The sequence below is a fragment of the Triticum aestivum genome, chromosome 1A (assembly GCF_018294505.1).
Source record: "Triticum aestivum cultivar Chinese Spring chromosome 1A, IWGSC CS RefSeq v2.1, whole genome shotgun sequence".
Taxonomy (NCBI): domain Eukaryota; kingdom Viridiplantae; phylum Streptophyta; class Magnoliopsida; order Poales; family Poaceae; genus Triticum; species Triticum aestivum.
Window position 1 is genome coordinate 578816388 of NC_057794.1, and position 20330 is coordinate 578836717.

Sequence of the window (20330 nt, forward strand, 5' to 3'; positions counted from 1 at the left end):
AACCAAAGTTGTCGTTTCTTAAAGTTTGGGGTTGTGATGCTTATATGAAAAAGTTTCATCCTAATAAGCTCAAACCCAAATCGGAGAAATATGTCTTCATAGGATACCCAAAGGAGACTGTTGGGTACACCTTCTATCACAAATCCGAAGGCAAGACTTTTGTTGCTAAATTCGGAGTTTTTCTAGAGAAGGAGTTTCTCTCGAAAGAAGTGAGTGGGAGGAAAGTAGAACTTGATGAGGTAACTGTACCTGCTCCCTTATTGGAAAGTAGTTCATCACAGAAATCTGTTCCTGTGACTACTACACCAATTAGTGAGGAAGCTAATGATGATGATCATGTAACTTCAGATCAAGTTACTACCAAATCTCATAGGTAAACCAGAGTGAGATCCGCACCAGAGTGGTACGGTAATCCTGTTCTGGAAGTCATGTTACTAGACCATGACGAACTTGCGAACTATGAGGAAGCGATGATGAGCCCAGATTCCGCGAAATGGTTTGATGCCATGAAATCTGAGATATGATCCATGTATGAGAACAAAGTATGGACTTTGGTTGACTTGCCCGATGATCGGCAAGCCATAGAAAATAAATGGGTCTTCAAGAGGAAGACGGACGCTGATAGTAGTGTTACTATATACAAAGCTAGAATTGCCGCAAAAGGTTTTCGACAAAGTTCAATGTGTTGACTACGATGAGATTTTCTCACTCGTATCTATGCTTAAGTCTGTCCGAATCATGTTAGCAATTGCCGCATTTTATGAAATCTGGCAAATGGATAAACAAAACTGCATTCCTTAATAGATTTATTAAAGAAGAGTTGTATATGATACAACCAGAAGGTTTTGTCAATCCTAAAGGTGCTAACAAAATATGCAAGCTCCAGCGATCCATCTATGGACTGGTGCAAGCATCTCGGAGTTGGAATATACGCTTTGATAAGTTGATCAAAGCATATAGTTTTATACAGACTTGCGGTGAAGCCTGTATTTACAAGAAAGTGAGTGGGAGCACTACAACATTTCTGATAAGTATATGTGAATGACATATTGTTGATCGGAAATAATGTAGAATTATTCTGTAAAGCATAAAGGAGTGTTTGAAAGGGTTTTTTTTCAAAGAAAGACTTCGGTGAAGCTGCTTAGATATTGAGCTCCAAGATCTATAGAGATAGATCAAGATGCTTGATAAGTTTTTTTAATGAGTACATACCTTGACAAGATTTTGAAGTAGTTCAAAATGGAGCAGTCAAAGAAAGAGTTCTTGCCTGTATTACAAGGTGTGAAGTTGAGTAAGACTCAAAGCCCGACCACGGCAGAAGATAGAAAGAGAATGAAAGTCATTCCCTATGCCTTGGCCATAGGTTCTATAAAGTATGTCATGCTGTATACCAGATCTATTGTATACCCTGCACTGATTTGGCAAGGGAGTACAATAGTGATCTAGGAGTAGATCACTGGACAGCGGTCAAAAATTATCCTTAGTGGAATAAGGAAATATTTCTCGATTATGGAGGTGACAAAAATGTTCGTCATAAAAGGTTACGTCGATGCAAGTTTTGACACAGATCTGGATGACTCTAAGTCTCGATCTAGATACATATTGAAAGTGGGAGCAATAAGCTAGAGTAGCTCCGTGCAGAGCATTGTTGACATAGAAATTCGCAAAATACTTACGGATCTGAATGTGGCAGACCCGTTGACTAAAGTTATCTCACAAGCAAAACATGATCACACCTTAGTACTCTTTGGGTGTTAATCACATAGCGATGTGAACTAGATTACTGACACTAGTAAACCCTTTTGGGTGTTGATCACATATCGATGTGAACTATAGGTGTTAATCACATGGTGATGTGAATTATTGCTGTTAAATCACATGGCGATGTGAACTATTGCTGTTAAATCACATGGCGATGTGAACTAGATTATTGACTCTAGTGCAAGTGGGAGACTGAAGGAAATATGCCCTAGAGGCAATAATAAAGTTATTATTTATTTCCTTATATCATGATAAATGTTTATTATTCATGCTAGAATTGTATTAACCGGAAACATAATACATGTGTGAATACATAGACAAACAGAGTGTCACTAGTATGCCTCTACTTGACTAGCTCGTTAATCGAAGATGGTTATGTTTCCTAACCATAAACAAAAGAGTTGTTATTTGATTAACGGGATCACATCATTAGGAGAACGATGTGATTGACATGACCCATTCCATTAGCTTAGCACCCGATGGTTTAGTATGTTGCTATTGCTTTCTTCATGACTTATACATGTTCCTATGACTATGAGATTATGCAACTCCCGTTTGCCGGAGGAACACTTTGGGTGCTACCAAACATCACAACGTAACTGGGTGATTATAAAGGAGCATTACAGGTGTCTCCAAAGGTACATGTTGGGTTGGCGTATTTCGAGATTAGGATTTGTCACTCCGATTGTCGGAGAGGTATCTCTGGGCCCTCTCAGTAATGCACATCACATAAGCCTTGCAAGCATTACAACTAATATGTTAGTTGTGAGATGATGTATTACGGAACGAGTAAAGAGACTTGCCGGTAACGAGACTGAACTAGGTATTGGATACTGACGATCGAATCTCGGGCAAGTAACATACCGATGACAAAAGGAACAACGTATGTTGTTATGCGGTCTGACCGATAAAGATCTTCGTAGAATATGTAGGAGCCAATATGGGCATCCAGGTCCCGCTATTGGTTATTGACCGGAGACGTGTCTCGGTCATGTCTACATTGTTCTTGAACCCGTAGGGTCCGCACGCTTAAGGTTACGATGACAGTTATATTATGAGTTTATGCATTTTGATGTACCGAAGGTTGTTCGGAGTCCCGGATGTGATCAGGACATGACGAGGAGTCTCGAAATGGTCGAGACATAAAGATTGATATATTGGAAGCCTATATTTGGACATCGGAAGTGTTCCGGGTGAAATCGGGATTTTTCCGGAGTACCGGGAGGTTACCGGAACCCCCCGGGAGCCATATGGGCCTTAATGGGCTTTAGTGGAAAGGAGAAAGCGGCAGCCCAAGATGGCCGCGCGCCTCCCCCCTCCCCTAGTCCTATTAGTACTAGGAGAGGTGGCCGGCCCCCCTCTCTCTCTTTCCCCCTTGGGGAATCCTAGTCCAACTAGGATTGGGGGGGAGTCCTACTCCCGGTAGGAGTAGAACTCCTCCTGCGCCGTCCTGGCCGGCGGCCCCCTCCCCCTTGGCTCCTTTATATACTGAGGCAGAGGCACCCCAGAAACACACAAGTTGATCCACGTGATCTATTCCTTAGCCGTGTGCGGTGCCCCAGCCACCATAGTCCTCGATAATACTGTAGCGGAGTTTAGGCGAAGCCCTGCTGCTGTAGTACATCAAGATCGTCACCACGCCGTCGTGCTGACGGAACTCTTCCCCGACACTTTGATGGATCGGAGTCCGGGGATCGTCATCGAGCTGAACGTGTGCTCGAACTCGGAGGTGCCGTAGTTTCGGTGCTTGATCGGTTGGATCGTGAAGACGTACGACTACTTCCTCTACGTTGCGTCAACGCTTCCGCAGTCAGTCTACGTGGGTACGTAGACAACACTCTCCCCTCTCGTTGCTATGCATCACATGATCTTGCGTGTGCGTAGGAAATTTTTTGAAATTACTACAAAACCCAACATGCCCATACCAACATACCTTGATCAAATGTATTTTTGAACCGGTATCTTCTACCTTGTAGACTCTGTCATGGCCAAGCAAATATATGAGTGCAATTGGGTCCCTTCCCGCATCACAGAGGATCAACTAGAGGATTTCGTCCTTATTGGCGCCTTGGGAAGCAAAGACACCCTCCATTGGAGGGCTCCTGGCAAAGAATGCCCCCCCACACCTCGAGAAGGAGAGGTTGTTGTTTTCATAGACCACTTAGCCCGGGGCTTTAAACCGCCTGGTTCCAAATTTTACCGGGATGTTCTGGCTGATTTTCAACTCCATCCGCAAGACACTGGCCCCAACTCTGTTACAAATATGTGCCACTTCCAAGTGCTCTGTGAGGTGTTCTTTCAAGAGGAGCCCAAAGTAGAATTATTCAGAGATCTTTTCCATCTAAACCGCTGTACTGAGTTTACTGATGGCTCTAATACGGAATTGGGTGGCATGGCGATTCAAAAAAGGAAAGAGGTCACATACCCTCACGCCAAGCTGCACAGTCACCCCAACGAGTGGAATCAGACATGGTTCTACTGCAAAGACACCTCCCCTGCTGGTGAGAATCCCTTGCCTGTGTTTCGTCCAGAGCGGCTCAGCAATACCCATCCTTTTCCTCAAAGATTGACTGCTCAGGAGAGAAGCAAATATGCTCCCCAGCTGTCAAAGCTTAGAGCCTTTATGGCCAACGGTTTAACAGGGGTTGACCTTGCTCACTGTTGGATATCATGGAGCATACTGCCCCTTAGTCAGTGCTCCGGTTTGATGTGCGAATATACTGATAGTGTGGATGACCCACTGCGACATTCAAGACTTCAGCTCTCTGGTGAAGAAATCACAGAGGTTGTGCGTAAGATACTGAATGAACCAGAACACATCTGCGCTAGAACCGGCCTGCTTCCCTTCTGTGCCACCAACAAACCACCAGCTATAAGACTTTGATTTTTCTCTTTGCTGAACCTGTTATTTGATATGTCTGGTCATTGTTTTTAATATCAGTGTCTGCATAGTCAAGGCGATGATCCGTTTTGGAGCAAAAAGCTGCCACAGGAGAAACCAGAGAAAACAGATAAACCGGAAAGAGTAACCCGACAAAAAACTAAAGCTGTGAAGAAGACTGCCCACCGGAAAAGAACCACTGCATCTTCTAATCCGGCCCCTGATGACGAGGTGGATAATCCGGACCTTGAGGTAGATCTTGACTCACTTGGTTTATTTTTCATGCATCTTATTGATGATGATATCTGTCAGGATGATGCCGAAGCCAGCCATGCGGATGTTGCAGAGGTAATTATTCTCTCTTCCGATTCAGAAACTTTGCCTTCACAAAAAATCCGTCAGGCAAACCAGAAAGTTAAATTTTCTCATCCTCTTGCTTATTTGGATCCTAAACTTCTTATGAAGACTCAACAACACGAAGCTCGCCGCACCACCCGGCACAGCGGCCAGGTAGTTACCTCCGCCGGTTTACCGAACAGTCCGGTTCGGAAACGTCATTCTGAGGTCTTTAATTCGCTTGTTAGTGTTTGTCCTAAAGCGGGCTGTTTTCGTCAACCTCTTAATCCGTCTGACTCCGATTATCAGGTTGTTTCCCACTCATCTTCTGGCGAGTCGTCGGCTACTCAGCTCCCACCGCTCAAAATGGTGCTTGGGTAAGCTATATTTATCGTGATGTTTGCAGTATATTGCCTTAGAACATATGTTGTATTTAATTTTGTTATTCTTTTCAGGGCCAAACCTAGGCCGAGCAAGAAGGCCTGCCTGGATAAAACGGCCGAAGAAGTTGTCATTCTTGAACCAGGCACGACACCCGATCTTGAAGCGGCTGTCCCTAAAGATATTCCCAACGATCCACCGCAGGCAGATGATGATCTTACTGCTGAAGAGAGACCGAATGATACCTCAGGTCCTATCCATCAGCCCACAGGTTCCCTCTAGATTGAAAGCTCCACCGGTCCAGCAAAATCTACTGATCAACCAACAGTTCCAGTGCAAACCAGCGGTACCAAGGATGATGAAGTTGTCATTACTGGCACTGGCCATACTGAGCCAAGCAATCCTGTGGCTTTATCCAAACATTATGCCAAGGAAGAATTTGCTGCTTTTGGCAAAGGCAAGTGGAACGCTGATCTGACGGCTTACGCTGCTCTGAACGCCCAAGATATCCATTCCGGCTATCTAAACCGGCTGTATACCAGCCGTGACTATGAAGCCGGTTTGGTTAATATGATGAAAGATAAATATGAGGTAACTCCCATATGATCCTTCCTGCTTGTATGCTTTCATTCTTGCTGACTCTCCTAGCCCCTAAGGGCCGATTTGAAATATTGTTTCAAACCGGGCCTTTAATAATATGAATCTTGATGCTTTGAAATTTGCTGATGTAGTGCCCAAGGGCCGGTTCAACTTAGCGTAGTTAAACCAGTACTTTAAGTAATTGAAACTGCCGCATCAAAATACATATGATCAAATAGACATTAGCCCCCAAGTGCCAAGTTGAATACTTGTATTGAGCTTGGGACTTTGTAAACAATTGAAAAGATGAAGATCGAATATGCATTAGCCCCCAAGTGCTAAGCACATAACTTGTTATGTGGTTGGTACTTGAATCCTTCTACCGACTTGTTGAAACATATATCTGTATGCCTGCAGGCGGAGCTGAAGGCGAAAGAAAACAAAGTCATCGATCTTCAAGAAAACTTGAAAACCCAACAGGCTGAAACCTCCAAAGTAAAAGAGGAATTGGCCAGTGCCTTAAGCGCCATGGAACAACTTAAGGAGAACTTCAAGAAGAAACGGGCGAATTAGGCCACTGAAAAGTCCGCTTTGACCAAATGAGCAGAGGATGCCGAGGCTGCATTAAAACCAGTGACAAATGAACTGACGAGCATAAAGCGGCACGTTCATGCCATGACCACTGCTATCTTTGGTAAGCCAGCCTGCCTTCTGAATTGGTTCTGCCTTCTTACAGAGTCACCGGTTTATTAAACCTTTATGGTATTTCAGGGACACGCATTAGTCACTTGGGGTCAGATGTGCGGAAGAAATTGAAGGCCACCTATACCTTAGTTGAACAATTGTATACTGGTGCCCAGCTGATCATCTGTACTGCGTCTCATAACAAACCGGCGCCCAGTTTGATTCAAGATACTCTGATGAAACTGTCAGTGCTTCCTGCTCGGGTTGAAGAGCTGAAGAAATCTGCTGCTCGAACCGGTGCAATCAATGCTTTAATCCGGGCAAAAGCCTGGGTGCCGGATTTTGATCCTATTGAAGCGGCTCAGGGTTATCCCAGCTTGAAGGAAGACGGGTCAGAATTTGGTGAAGCGGATTTGCGAGCCATAAACCGGGAGGTACGTCCGCTAGCTTGTCAACTGGCTGAGGAAGCAGATTTGTCTCATTATCAAGCCCGATATGACAGCCAGAACAAGGGAATAGCTGCACCAATCCATGAATCGGAAAACCTGATCCCTCCAATCCGTAAGCATACTTACGCTCCCGATATTGACCTGTCTTCGCTAATCCATGATGAAGCTGTTTTTCAAGCACTAATGGGAATCGACTAGACAACTGTGGATTTCCAACCACTGGGTAGAGAAACAGAAGCTGAAGCGGCGCAGGATGACCCACAACCATCAGGCCAGGCTGGTGGCCAATCTTAAACCGGAAGCCGGTTTTAAAACTGTCTCTCCTTTGTGAAAAAAAATTATGTTATCATGGGCACCATGTTTCCTTGTAATAGGCTAGATGATACCTTTGATGTTGATATGCCTTCGTGCATAACTTGTTCTTCCTGTGGTAATGAACTTTCAAAAATACTTTTTGAAATAAGAAATTCGTTAAGTGCCACCGCAGTTGTACCGTGAGGCGAAATATGATGTCTGTATGTATAAAGTCAAAACATCCAAAACAAAAATTTTAAGTATACATGATCAAAAATTTTGCGATATATAATACCTGCCACCGTTGAGTGTGAAGTTGGCTTGGCCAACCTTGAAGCGGAGTTTTGCAAACCCACACTGTTGGAGGAAATAACGACTCCTGTATATATGTATAATCAAATATGAAATATATCATACCTGTGACATTGAATCACATCGTTGGTTTTACCAATTTTTTGTAGGAAGGGTGATAACCCAAATTTTGAGTACTGATAACTCCTTCTATATTGTGCCGGTTTATAATAAAACCGTGCCAGGTTGTGATAAACACCGTGTTACTCCATAAGAGGATGTTAACAACAAGGATCAAACTGGGCAAATAGTCTCTGGATTGACGTGAACTGTGTTCCGTCAATTGATTGGTTAAAAAACTTTGTCGGTTTAAAAACACAATGAAAAGCAAAAAAACCCTTCAAAGAAACATATGAAACACGACCAAAAAAGATTTATTTAAGCTGATCAAATGGTGTAACCATGGCAAAACACGACCAAGCTCCCGTTAGGTGTAACTATGGTTCTAGTTAGCCAGGTCCCCAAGTGATTCTTGTGGCATTTATGCCGACCAAATGGCGTGGTCATGGTTCGGGTTCGACAAAGCCCCCAAGTGATTCTGTGGCCTTAGGCCGATCAAGAGGCGTGACTGGTTCAGACATGACCAAGTCCCCAAGTGATCTGGTGGCTTTCGCCTATCAAGAGGCATGGTATTGGTTCCGACACGACCAATCCTCCAAGTGATATAACACGATGCTTTTAGCAAAGCGAACTCAAGGGGTAAACCGGAGGCCGCTTTAGAGCAACTCCGTGTAACCTCACATGATGTAAAAGAACAGATACCCCGTTTTAGCTGAGGTTCTGGTTTATTAAAATATATACATTGTCGTAATATGTACATAAGTATAGCCAATGGCTCAGGTATAGTAAGGCCGAAGATGAGCTATATTCCACGGCCTGTTAGTCTCCTCCTCTGATGTACGTGAGTCCTTATGCTCTCGAATATCAATCAGATAGTACGACCCATTGTGCAGATTCTTGCTGACCACGAAAGGCCCCTCCCAAGGTGGGGATAGCTTATGCATATCAGTCTGATCTTGGATGAGCCGAAGCACCAAATCTCCTTCCTGAAAGGTTCTCGTTCTGACTCAGCGACTGTGATAACGACGAAGATCCTGCTGGTAAATCGCCGATCGGGCTGCTGCGATATCATGCTCTTCATCCAACCGGTCCAAAGCATCTTGCCGTGCTGTTTCGTTATCCGCTTCAATATAAGCCGTGACACGAGGTGAATCATGACGGATGTCACTGGGGAGAACCGCCTCCGCTCCATAAACCATGAAGAACGGTGTGTATCCTGTTGATCTGTTGGGTGTTGTATTGATGCTCCATAACACAGATGGTAATTCTTCTACCCAACAACCCGGTGTTCTCTGCAAAGGAACCATGAGCCGGGGCTTGATGCCTCTCAAGATCTCTTGATTAGCTCTTTCTGCTTGACCATTGGACTGTGGATGTGCCACTGATGAAACGTCGAGCCGGATGTGCTCCCGTTCGCAGAACTCCTTCATAGCACCTTTGGACAAATTGGTACCGTTATCTGTGATAATATTGCGCAGAAAGCCAAACCGGAAAATCACCTTTTTGATGAACTGAACCGCCGTGGCCGCATCACAATTGCTAACAGGTTCTGCCTCCACCCACTTTGTAAACTTGTCCACCGCCACTAGGAGGTGGGTCTTCTTATCTTTGGACCTTTTGAAAGGCCTAACCATATCCAGCCCCCAAGTCGCAAACGGCCAAGTAATTGGAATCATCCTCAATTCTTGAGCCGGTACATGAGCACGTCTTGAAAATCTTTGGCAACCATCACATCGTCTGACCAGATCCTTCACATCAGCATGAGCAGTTAACCAATAGAAACCATGGTGAAATGCTTTAGCCACCAGAGACTTTGAACCGGCGTGGTGACCACAATCTCCTTCGTGGATCTCACGCAAAATTTCACGGCCTTCTTCAGGAGACACGCAACATTGAAAAGCTCCTGATACACTGCAATGATGCAACTCACCGTTGATGACAGCCATGGACTTGGATCACCGGATTATCTGTCGGGCCAGAATCTCATTTTTTGGCAACTCGCCCCGGTTCTTGTACGCCAGGTAAGGAAGCGTCCAATCCGGAATAACATGAAGAACCGCCACCAATTGATCCTCCGGATCAGGAATGGCCAAATCCTCTTCACCAGGGATCTTCACCGACGGGTTGTGCAGCACATCCAGAAAAACATTGGGTGGGACCGGTTTGCGCTGAGAGCCCAGCCGGCTTAAAGCGTCCGCCGCTTCATTTTTCCGCCGGTCCACATGGTCCACCTGATAGCCTCTGAAATAACCTGCAACAATATCCACCTCACGACGATATGCTTCCATGAGTGGGTCCTTGGAGTCCCAAGTGCCAGACACTTGCTGAGCCACAAGGTCTGAATCACCGAAGCACTTAACTCGACTTAGATTCATCTCCTTAGCCATCCGAAGACCATGGAGCAAGGCTTCATACTCAGCTGCATTGTTAGTACAAGGGAACATTAAACGGAGAACATAACAAAACTTATCACCTCGTGGGGAAGTTAATACGACTCCAGCCCCCGAGCCTTCCAACTGCCTGGATCCGTCAAAATGGATGGTCCAATACGTATGATCCGACTTTTCCTCAGGTGCTTGCATTTCCGTCCAATCATTGATGAAATCAACAAGTGCTTGAGACTTAACCGCTGTCCGAGGCACATTTTTCAAACTGTACGGCCCTAGCTCTATAGCCCACTTTGCAATCCGGCCAGTTGCTTCCCGGTTCTGGATGATATCTCCCAAAGGAGCAGAACTGACCACCGTAATTGGGTGCCCTTGGAAGTGTTGCTTAAGCTTCCGGCTTGCCATAAAAACTCCGTACACCAGCTTCTGCCAATGCGGATACCTTTGCTTGGACTCAATGAATACCTCGCTGATATAATAGACCGGACGTTGAACCGGATGCGCCTTACCTGCCTCCTTTAGTTCCACCACAATAGCCACGCTGACCGCACGAGCATTAGCAGCAACATATAGCAGTAACGGCTCCTTGTCAATGGGAGCGGCGAGCACAGGCGGATTGGCCAATTGCCGCTTTAAGTCCTCAAATGCTTCATCAGCAGCAGAACTCCAGACGAACTGATCCGTCTTCTTCAACATATGATACAAAGGGATCGCCTTCTCACCAAGGCGGCTGATAAACCGGCTTAACGCGGCAATCCGGCCTGCCAGGCATTGAACATCATTGATACACTTCGGTTTAGCCAGGGAGGTGATGGCTGTGATCTTCTCCGGATTAGCCTCAATTCCCCTGTTGGACACCAGAAAACCCAATAACTTGCCCGCCGGTACACCAAAGACACACTTGTCCGGATTAAGCATCATCTTGTACGTCCTTAGGTTATCAAAGGTTTCCCTCAAATCATCAACCAGAGTCTCCTTCTCCCTGGATTTAACCACGATATCATCCACGTAAGCATGTACATTACGGCCAATCTGCTTGTGAAGACAATTTTGTACACACTGTTGATAAGTTGCCTGGGCACTTTTGAGCCCAAAGGGCATAGACACATAGCAGAAGGCTCCAAAAGGAGTTATGAATGCCGTCTTCTCCTGGTCCTTAACTGCCATTTTGATCTGATGATAGCCAGAATATGCATCCAAAAAACTTAAACGCTCACAACCCGCCGTAGCATCAATGATTTGATCAATACGGGGGAGGGCGAAAGGATCTGCTGGACAAGCCTTATTAAGATCTGTGTAATCCACACACATCCGCCAGGTGCCATTCTTCTTAAGGACTAGCACTGGATTGGCAAGCCACTCGGGGTGAAAAACTTCAACAATAAAACCAGCTGCTAAGAGCCTGGCTACCTCTTCTCCAATCGCCTTGCGTCTTTCTTTGTTAAACCGGCGGAGGAACTGTTTCACCGGTTTGTATTTAGGATCCACATTAAGTGTGTGCTCAGCGAGTTGCCTCGGTACACCTGGCATGTCAGAGGGTTTCCATGCAAAAATGTCCCGATTCTCATGGATGAACTCGATGAGCGTGCTTTCCTATTTCGGATCCAAGTTGGCACTAATGCTGAACTGCTTGGACGAATCGCCAGGTACGAAGTCAACAAGCTTAATTTCTGCTGCCGATTTGAACTTCAGGGCCGGATCATGCTCCGTAGTTGGCTTCTTCAACGGAGTCATGTCCGTTGGATCAACATTGTCTTTATAGTACTTCAACTCCTCGGTGGCACAAACCGACTCTGCATAAGCCGCATCTCCTTCCTCGCATTCCAAAGCGATTTTGCGGCTTCCGTGAACCGTTATTGTCCCCTTGTTACCCGACATCTTGAGCTGCAAATACACATAACAGGGCCGAGCCATAAACTTGGTGTATGTCGGACGCCCAAACAGGGCATGATATGGACTTTGGATTTTCACCACTTCAAACGTTAATGTCTCCGACCTGGAATCATGATCATCCCCAAAGGCCACTTCAAGAGCTATCTTACCAACGGGATATGCTGATCTGCCAGGCACTACACCGTGGAATACTGTATTGGACGGTTTGAGATTCTTATCTGTTAGTCCCATACGACGGAAGGTCTCATAGTATAGGATGTTAATGCTGCTCCCTCCATCCATGAGCACCTTGGTGAACTTATGACCTCCCACTTGAGGCGCCACCACCAGAGCCAACTGACCCGGATTATTGATCTGGAGTGGGTGATCCTCTCTGCTCCATATGATTGGTTGTTCAGACCAACGTAGATAACGGGGTGTGGCCGGTTCAACAGAGTTGACTGTCCGCCTCTGAACCTTCCGGTCTCGCTTGTCCAAGCTAGTGGTAAAGACATGGTACTGCCCACTACTCAATTGCTTTGGGTTGCTTTGGTAACCTGACTGTTGCTGCTGTTGGTTGTAACCACCCTGGTTGTTCTGACTATTTTGACCATTATGTCTGCCCAGATTACCATTAAATCCTGAACCGGAACTTCCTCCACCGTAACCCGGCCCGGACCCTGAGCCACCGCCAGATCCGTGATCATACCAGAAATTATTAGAAATCTTGAACTCCTGCATAATAAAGGAATCCTTCCAAAGGTGGTTTGTTGGCTCCTCCTTCATCCCATGTTTTGGACAGGGCTGGCTTAGCAGATAGTTCAGGCGGTTTGGGTTGGGGTTGGGTTCTCCACTACGATTTTTTGGCCTACCCTTGCGCCGCTGGCCATTGTCCTGTACGTTGGTATTAGCCACAAAATCCATGTTGCCATCCGCTTTATGCTTGCCTCCTCCGCCATTGCCTACCCAGTGATGCTGCTGACCTTTGGAGCTGCTGTTCTTCTTCCCCTTCCCTGTCTTGTCATCATCAGATTCAGGATCCTTCGTACTATTAGAGTCAGCATATTTTACCAAAGCGGCCATGAGGGTCCCCATGTCGGTGCAATGACGCTTCATCCGTCCCAATTTCAACTTCAGGGGCCCAAACCGGCAGTTGCCTTCTAGGGTTAATACTGCGATGTCAGCGTTGATGCGGTCTGAGGAGTGCAACACTTGTGAAACCCGGCGCGCCCAATGAGTCGTTGACTCTCTTTCCTCCTGGATGCATGCAGCTAAGTCCACTATCGACATAGGCTGTTTACATGTATCCTTGAAATTGTTGATAAACCGGGCTCGTAATTGGGCCCATGAGCTAATAGAATTAGCGGGCAAGCTTTTTAACCAAGTACGGGCCATTCCTTCAAGCATCATGGTGAAGTATTTCTCACACGCCGTGTCATCCACATCAAGCATCTCCATGGCCATCTCATAGCTCTCTACCCATGTCTCTGGTGGTTGATCCGCCATATAATTTGGTACCTTGCGTGGGCCTTTGAAATCCTTGGGCAGGTGCACGTTGCGTAAAGCGGGGACGAGGCAAGGCACCCCCAAAGAACTAGAAGTAACACCAGGTTCGATCGAAATGGTTGGACGAACCGGCGTGAGCTGCCGAGCCTGATGCTGTGCGGCTAACTCGGCCTCCCTGCGCGCTCGGGCCCGGTTCACCACTTCCTGAGCGTCATCAGCTCCACCCGTCGGGTTGTTACCACGGGGTGCTCCACGTCATTCGTTACTCGACACTGCTGGCTCTTGAAACTAGTGGTCTTATTGACCATCAACACTTGATGCTCCTTCTTGAGTTCTACCTCCCCAGCTTTTAGCATTGCGAAGAGCTCGGGAATAGTCTTATTCATCCCTTGCATATTATAGTTCATCACGAAGCTCTTGTAGCTTGGTGGCAATGATTGGAGAATTCTGTCAATGACGCAATCATTTGGAAGATTAACTCCCAATTGAATCAAGTGATTATTATACCCAGACATTTTGAGTATATACTCACTAACAAAACTGTTCTCCTCCATCTTGCAGCTATAGAACTTATTGGAGACTTCATATCTCTCAATCCGGGCATTTGCTTGAAATATTAACTTCAACTCCTGGAACATCTCATATGCTCCATGACGTTCAAAACGTTGTTGAAGTCCCGATTCTAAGCCGTAAAGCACGGCACACTGAACTATCGAGTAGTCATCAGCTTTGCTCTGCCAGACGTTCATAACATCTGGTGTTGCTCCAGCAGCAGGCCTGACACCCAGCGGTGCTTCCAGGACATAATTCTTCTATGCAGCAATGAGGATAATCCTCAAGTTACGGACCCAACCCGTGTAATTGCTACCATCATCTTTCCACTTTGCTTTCTCAAGGAACGCATTAAAATTCAATGGAACAACAACACGGGCCATCTATCTACAATCAAACATAAACAAGCAAGATACTATCAGGTACTAAGTTCATGATAAATTTAAGTTCAATTAATCATATTACTTAAGAACTCCCATTTAGAAAGACATCCCTCTAATCTTCTAAGTGATTACGTGATCCAAATCAACTAAACCATGTCCGATCATCACGTGAGATGGAGTAGTTTCATTGGTGAACATCACTATGTTGATCATATATACTATATGATTCATGCTCGACCTTTCGGTCTCCGTGTTCCGAGGCCATATCTGTATATGCTTAGCTCGTCAAGTATAACCTGAGTATTCCGCGTGTGCAACTGTTTTGCACCCGTTGTATTTGAGCGTAGAGCCTATCACACCCGATCATCACGTGGTGTCTCAGCACGAAGAACTTTCGCAACGGTGCATACTTAGGGAGAACACTTCTTGATAATTAGTGAGAGATCATCTTAAAATGCTACCGTCAATCAAAGCAAGATAAGATGCATAAAAGATAAACATCACAGGCAATCAATATAAGTGATATGATATGGTCATCATCATCTTGTGCTTGTGATCTCCATCTCCGAAGCACCGTCGTAATCACCATCGTCACCGGCGCGACACCTTGATCACCATCGTAGCATCGTTGTTGTCTCGCCAATCTTATGCTGCCACGACTATCGCTACAGCTTAGTGATAAAGTAAAGCATTATAGCGCAATTGCATTGCATACAATAAAGCGACAACCATATGGCTCCTGCCAGTTGCCGATAACTTGGTTACAAAACATGATCATCTCATACAATAAAATTTAGCATCATGTCTTGACCATATCACATCACAACATGCCCTGCAAAAACAAGTTAGACGTCCTCTATTTTGTTGTTGCAAGTTTTACGTGGCTGCTACGGGCTTAAGCAAGAACCAATCTTACCTATGCATCAAAACCACAACGATAGTTTGTCAAGTTGGTGCTGTTTTAACCTTCACAAGGACCGGGCATAGCCACACTCGGTTCAACTAAAGTTGGAGAAACTGACACCCGCTAGCCACCTTTGTGCAAAGCACGTCGGGAGAACCGGTCTCGCGTAAGCGTATGCGTAATGTCGGTCTGGGCCGCTTCATCCAACAATACCGCTGAACCAAAGTATGACATGCTGGTAAGCAGTATGACTTATATCGCCCACAAAACACTTGTGTTCTACTCGTGCATATAACATCAACACATAAAACCTAGGCTCGGATGCCACTTTTGGGGAACGTTGTAATTTCAAAAAAATTCCTATGCACACGCAAGATCATGGTGATGCATAGCAACGAGAGGGGGGAGTGTGATCTACGTACCCTTGTAGACCGACAGCGGAAGCGTTAGCACAACGCGGTTGATGTAGTCTTACGTCTTCACGGCCCGACCGATCAAGCACCGAAACTACGGCGCCTCCGAGTTTTAGCACACGTTCAGCTCGATGACTCCCCAGACTCCGATCCAGCGAAGTGTCGGGGAAGAGTTCCGTCAGCACGACGGCGTGGTGACGATCTTGATGTTCTACCGTCGCAGGGCTTCGCCTAAGCACCGCTACAATATTATCGAGGATTATGGTGGAAGGGGGCACCGCACACGGCTAAGAAAACGATCACGTGGATCAACTTGTGTGTCTAGGGGTGCCCCCTGCCCCCGTATATGAAGGAGCAAGGGGAGGAGGCCGGCCAGCCCTATAGGCGCGCCAAGGAGGAGTCCTCCTCCTAGTAGGAGTAGGACTCCTACTAGGAGGGGGAAGGAAGTGGGGAAGGAGAAGGAAAGGGGGGCGCCGCCCCCCTCTCCTAGTCCAATTCGGACCAGGGGGGAGGAGGCGCGCGGCCCACCCTGGCTGCCCTTCTCTTTCTCCAGTAAGGCCCAAATGGCCCATTACTTCTCCGGGGGGGTTCCGGTAACCCTCTGGCACTCCGGTTTTCTCCGAAATCACCCGGAACACTTCCGGTGTCCGAATATAGCCGTCCAATATATCAATCTTTATGTCTCGACCATTTCGAGACTCCTCGTTATGTCCGTGATCACATCCGGGACTCCGAACTAACTTCGGTACATCAAAACTCATAAACTCATAATATAACTGTCATCGAAACCTTAAGCGTGCGGACCCTACGGGTTCGAGAACAATGTAGACATGACCAAGACACGTTGCCGGTCAATAACCAATAGAGGAACCTGGATGCTCATATTGGCTCCCACATATTCTATGAAGATCTTTTATCGGTCAGACCGCATAACAACGTACGTTGTTCCCTTTGTCATCGGTATGTTACTTGCCCGAGATTCGATCGTCGGTATCTCAATACCTAGTTCAATCTCGTTACCGGCAAGTCTCTTTACTCGTTCCGTAATACATCATCTCGCAACTAACTCATTAGTTGCATTGCTTGCAAGGCTTAGGTGCTGTGCATTACTGAGAGGGCCCAGAGATACCTCTCCGACAATCGGAGTGACAAATCCTAATCTCGAAATACGCCAACCCAAGATGTACCTTTGGAGACACCTGTAGAGCACTTTTATAATCACCCAGTTACGTTGTGACGTTTGGTAGCACACAAAGTGTTCCTACGGCAAACGGGAGTTGCATAATCTCATAGTTATAGGAACATGTATAAGTCATGAAGAAAGCAATAGCAACATACTAAACGATCGGGTGCTAAGCTAATGGAATGGGTCATGTCAATCACATCATTCTCCTAATGATGTGATCCCGTTAATCAAATGACAACACATGTCTATGGTTAGGAAACATAACCATCTTTGATTAATGAGCTAGTCAAGTAGAGGCATACTAGTGACGTTTGGTTTGTCTATGTATTCACACAAGTATTATGTTTCCGGATAATACAATTCTAGCATGAATAATAAACATTTATCATGATATAAGGAAATAAAATAATAACATTATTATTGCCTCTAGGGCATATTTCCTTCAACTTGCCCGAGATTCGATCGTCGGTATCATCATACCTAGTTCAATCTCGTTACCGACAAGTCTCTTTACTCGTTCCGTAATGCATGATCCTGTGGCTAACTCATTAGACACATTGCTTGCAAGTCTCATAGTGATGTGCATTACCGAGAGGGCCCAGAGATACCTCTCCAATACACGGAGTGACAAATCCTAATCTCGATCTATGCCAACTCAACAAACACCATCGGAGACACCTATATAGCATGTTTATAATCACCTAGTTACGTTGTGACGTTTGATAGCACACAAGGTGTTCCTCCGGTATTTGGGAGTTGCATAATCTCATAGTCAGAGGAACATGTATAAGTCATGAAGAAAGCAATAGCAATAAAACTAAACGAACATTATGCTAAGGTAACGGATGGGTCTTGTCCATCACATCATTCTCTAATGATGTGATCCCTTTCATCAAATGACAACACATGTCTTTGGGCAGGAAACTTAACCAGCTTTGATTAACGAGCTAGTCTAGTAGAGGCATACTAGGGACACTCTTTTTGTCTATGTATTCACACATGTACTAAGTTTCCGGTTAGTACAATTCTAGCATGAATAATAAACATTTATCATGATATAAAGAAATATAAATAACAACTTTATTATTGCCTCTAGGGCATATTTCCTTCAATTAACATCATATTCAGAGTATACACATTTTTTAAATCAAATTCCGTATATAAGATATGGATCATGCACTATTGATTAAGCCGACACCTAGATAGCATTTAAAAATGTTTAACTGACAAAATAACATCATATTCAGATTCTACAAATTTTTCTAATCAAATTTCATATACAATTTGTTAACATTGGAGTCATGATTTAAAAGTTATGGGTGTATTTCAAAAGCATTTGTTCTAGATGGACCGCGGGTTAATTAACCCAAATAGATGGGAGGGGGTGGTGGGTCTCTTCAATTCTTGTCACTTAAAGGCAGGAACTTGAGCACACCGAGCCATACCAAGTGCTTTACCACAAACTCAAAAGACTGCACTCCGACTCTCCGAATGGAGTAGGGGCCTTTTCGCGAAGGCAAAAATTCACCACCAGGCCGCACTTTTGGTGATCCTTCGCCTTGACATCGCTCAAGAGAATACACTCCTCTCCGTCGATGAACTTGAGCTCCGGGCTAGGCTCAAGAGAAGGGTCATTGCCTTGGCCGTACTCGAAAGATCGCGTAAGAAGCAATGTGCAAGAATTTCCAATCTTAAAGAAGGTGATGCAAATACCAAATTCTTTCACCGCCGAGTTAATGCAAGGAGGAGGAAAAATCATATTCATAGGATCAAGAATGCGCATGGGTGGGTCACCGAGCACGACGCCAAAGAAAAGCTAATCCACGAGCACTTCTCAAAGGTCATGAAGAGAGGCCCCCGTAGACGCAAAGATTTCAATTGGGAGGAGCTTAATTTGGAACCACTTGACTTGCATGGCCTTGGCGCTCCAATGGCCAAGTGTGAGGTTCTTGAAGCGATCAATGACATGCCTAGCAACAAGGCGCCGGGGCCGGATGGCTTCACGAGCCTCTTCTTCAAGAAATGTTGGGGCATCATCAAAATCGACCTCATGAGGGTCATTTCGCATTTCGACTCCCTGCAAACATCAAATCTCTAGTGTCTCAATTCCGCAAATGTGGTCCTCTTGCCTAAAAAGGATGGGGTGGAGGGAATCGCCGACTATAGACCCATTAGACTCATCTATGCGATCGCGAAGATTATTGCGAGAGTGCTCTCCTTGAGACTTGGCCCCCATATGAAAAATCTCGTCTCCAATGCCCAAAGCCCTTCATCAAAACAAGAAGCATCCATGACAATTTTCTGTATGTTCACAATCTTGCTCGACGCCTCCATGCGAGGAAGACCCCCTCCCTCCTTTTCAAGCTTGATATTCGGAAGGCCTTCTTAAGTGGGAATACTTGCTTGATCTCCTCCAAAGGCGAGGATTTTCGAGCAAATTCAGGGATTGGATCGCAGCCCTCCTTAGCACCTCTTCCTCGAGGATCGTCCTCGATGTCATTGCCGGCAGCCCCATCAAGCATCGACAGGGCCTTCGGCAGGGAGACCCCGTATCCCCGCTCCTATTCGTCATCGCGATCGATCCCCTACAAAAAATCTGAGATGTGGCAAGTCGGAGGGGTCTCCTCCATAGAATAAGGGGGCGGGGAGCCATGTTGAGGACCTCCCTCTATGCGAACAACGCGGCCGCCTTCTTGGCTCCGATCAAAAAGGATGTTAACAGCCTTGCAAGCATTTTGAAGGGGTTCGGGGAGGTCACAGGCCTTTACACCAATTTTCAGAAGACCTCGGTGGTGCCCATTCATTGCAACCACCTGGATTTGGGTCGCTTAACTCAAAGTTTCTGGCTGCACGGACCTATTTCCCACTGCGATACTTGGGGCTCCCCCTCTCTGTTTGGAAGCTAAAGTTGGTGGATCTCCAATTTCTCATGGACAAAGTTGCAAGCAAGTTATAAACCTATGATGCCCAAAACATCACCACCATTGGACGTACGGCCCTTGTCAACTCCGTGATCACTTCCCAAGTGCTCTACCCCACCAACCATACTTCACAGTGTCAACAAGCTCGAGAGAGCTTTCCTTTGGTCCGGTTTGGACAAGACAACGAGGGCCAAATGCAAGGTGAATTGGGAGTATGTTTGCCAGCCACTTGAGTATGGAGGTCTTGGGGTACTCAACAATGACAAGTTTACGAGGGCTCTCCGTTTGCGATGGCCGTGGTACGAATGGAAGGAGCCCACCAAGATGTGGGTGGGAATGGGAAACCCATGTAATGAGGAGGACCTCAACTTTTTCTATGCTTCCACCACCATGACCGTTGGTAACGGTGCGAGGACCCCCTTTTGGGACT